This window comes from Microtus ochrogaster, chromosome 4 (assembly GCF_000317375.1).
Source record: "Microtus ochrogaster isolate Prairie Vole_2 chromosome 4, MicOch1.0, whole genome shotgun sequence".
NCBI classification, from domain to species: Eukaryota; Metazoa; Chordata; class Mammalia; order Rodentia; family Cricetidae; genus Microtus; species Microtus ochrogaster.
In genome coordinates this window covers 13450582-13453228 of record NC_022011.1, presented here as the reverse complement: position 1 = coordinate 13453228, position 2647 = coordinate 13450582, and the positions used below count along the sequence as shown (strand labels likewise).

Sequence of the window (2647 nt, the reverse complement as noted above, 5' to 3'; positions counted from 1 at the left end):
CTTGTAGACCAGGCTGGTCTCGAACTCACAGAGATCCGCCTGCCTCTGCCTCCTGAGTGCTGGGATTAAAGGCGCGCGCCACCACCGCCCGGCTAAAAGCGCTACTTTTTTTTTTCTCAGTTAGTGAGTGTTTAAAAAAAATCTCCATTGTAATCACAGATGATCGAACTGCAACGAAACATGTAGGGAAAACACAACAAGTAGGGAAACTCCAGTACTGTTAGTTACTCAAATTTTGAACTGGGGGGGGGGGGAATTGGCTCTTTACTAAAACCCCAAAGACAGGTGACATCTGGGACTAGAGCTCACTGGTTCAAGGCTTGCCTGGATTAAATGCCCACGGAAGGAGGGAGTGTGACATTTAATGGGATGACTACTGAGGATCGTTTACCTCTCGTGAAGTCTTACTTTACTAACAAACTCCTTCAAAGGCACTTTTTAAACCTACGAAGCACACGCCTGCAAGTAATGTCTGTGAGCACAGATGGGTGAACTCTCAGAGCCGGTGGCATGGCCAAAAGGTACTTGTGTTCAGCCTTAGGTTTTAAAGCTCTCCGAGCCCTGCACCAACTTCAAGACCCGACGAGAGCTCGTCTCACTAGTGGGCACTTGCCAGTGGAGCTGGGGGTGGGGAGCCGGGCAAGCAGGACCCCCATGACTACAGACCCCACCGGTAGCGAGGAGACCAAGTGGGGGACCGACTTGGTTACAAAAGTGTAAGCGTCGGGGAGCGCGAGTGGAACAAAAAAAAAAAAAAAAAACCTGTGGCGAGAAGTAACACGGAAGTGCTCGCTCCCGCCCGCCCCTCCCACCGCCGGGCAGCCGAAAGCGGGGGGCTTGACAACGTGCTGGGGGCGGCGGAGGGGAGGGAGTCCCCGGAAAGCGCAAGAGTCGGCAACAACTCCGAAGCCGTCCCCGCCCGCCGGGGACCTAGGCCGAGGGGCGCCTGCGCCCACCGCCCCCCATCCGGGAGCCCGGGAGAAAGAGGCAGTTGAGGAGCTCGAGCGCTCCGACCAGGACGCAGCCTGCGCGCGGGCAGCTGAGCCGAGGGCCTGGGACCCGAACTGCCGCCTCCGCCGCCATCCTCGAAGCCTCCAGGCCCCGGGCCGAGCCGCTCCGGGGCTCGCCCGCGCCCGGCGCCCCGCTTCCAAAAACCTCGGCGCCTGGCTCCCCGCGGGGCGCGAAGACTCCGCGAGCGGAGTCGGGTACGTCCCCTCCCGCCTCGCCCCCCGCCGCTCCGTCCCGGCTGCTCCCTCGGTCCCGACGCTCCGGGAAACGCTTCCAATGGTCCGGGTCCACCCCCGGCACCGCTCCCGCCCGCACCCGCGTCCCGAGGTTGACACTGCCAGCCCCCGCCACTCGCAACTCCAACCCGCCTCACCTCAGACGGCTCCGGCAGCGCTGGACACAGGAAACTCCTGGGTCCTCGACTCCGGCTCTCCTCGACCCCCCTCTTCGGTTAACTCCGCTTGTTTCTCGACAAAATGGCGCCCGAGGTCGCGCGCTCACGTCGCGGCCTTTCCCCTCCCCGTTCCCATTTCTTCATTCGCTGCCGGCCGATGGAAGGATGGCCCAGGCGCCAGCCAATGGCCGCACGCCGTCCGCGAGGGCTACCCAATCAATGCCAGGTACCCGCGGATTTAAACCAATCAAACACTATCACTCGCAGAAGTCAAGGAAGAAACCAGGGCTCCTGCTAGCAACTACCAATCCAGACTCCTATTTCGCGGGCTTAGGCCAATTGCCTCTCGCTGGCCTTGAGGGATCGGGTCCGAGCCCGGGCGCCTGCGCACCAGGTGTGAGCCAATGAGTAGACGCTGGGAACTTCGATTTGGAGCTCCGGACATCTGCCTGCGAGCTGCTCGGCCTATGGGAACTGACTGCTCACTGCATCCCACAAACAATAAACACGGAAGCAAGCCCGCAACGCATTGCCACCCTGAGCACAAACTACTCTAACTTAAAAAGAGAGGGTGATGCAGCCCTCGTCCACTTTCCTTCGTCTTTCGAAATGCCACGGTCCGAGAGGCTGCGCGAGTTCTCAGCGGAAGCACTGTCCACCCCTGGGATCTCTTTAGCAAGGAGCACCAGCCATCGGAGAGCACCAGACTCGGGCCAAAGTGGAAGAGCGATGCATCCTGGGTTGTGTAGTCGCACGCCCCGCCCATTCCTGTCGCAAAAGTAACGTGATTGTGTCCATCACTGGCTGCGCCCTAGAGGAGCAATGCATGCTGGAGAATGTAGTTTCCCAGATGCCCACCTAGTCCTAGCTCTTTTAAAGTTTCTTTTCTTGTTCTGTCTGTTGAAGCAGGGACGTTTTGCGGAGAGGTAGAAACTGAAATTCCCCTCCGGTTCCTGGCTGTGTTCAAGGATGCTAACGTCCTTTGCTTCTTGGACAAAAGACTGTTATCCATAGTGTCCTCCAATCTTGTAGGATTTTTGTTTGTTTGGGTTTTGATAAAGGTCTCATTCAGTTAGCACAGCTGTAGTCCAGACTGGCCTGGAATATACTATGTAGCATAAGCTGACCTCGAGCTCCGTGCAGCCATCCCAACTACTGAGATAACAGGCGTGACCTCTTACACCAGGACTATTTGAATTTAAAAGAGGCCGGGCGTTGGTGGCGCACGCCTTTAATCCCAGCACT

The 2647-nt window shown here is 58.1% G+C and overlaps 1 protein-coding gene across 7 annotated transcripts in view; it reads right to left on the bottom strand.

Annotated features, from left to right (window-relative positions):
- Cnot1 (CCR4-NOT transcription complex subunit 1) overlaps positions 1-2227 on the bottom strand; it is an 80856-nt gene extending 78629 nt beyond the window's left edge. For 2 of the 7 annotated variants that reach the window (XM_013354169.2, XM_005345549.3), the window contains exon 1: positions 1382-2227. The gene's annotated coding sequence lies outside the window, so the exon portion shown is untranslated. The remainder of the gene's footprint in view (positions 1-1381) is intronic. The other 5 variants (XM_005345548.3, XM_013354179.2, XM_005345550.3 and 2 more) reach the window with 3 other exon arrangements.
- Between the last annotated feature and the right edge of the window lie 420 nt (positions 2228-2647).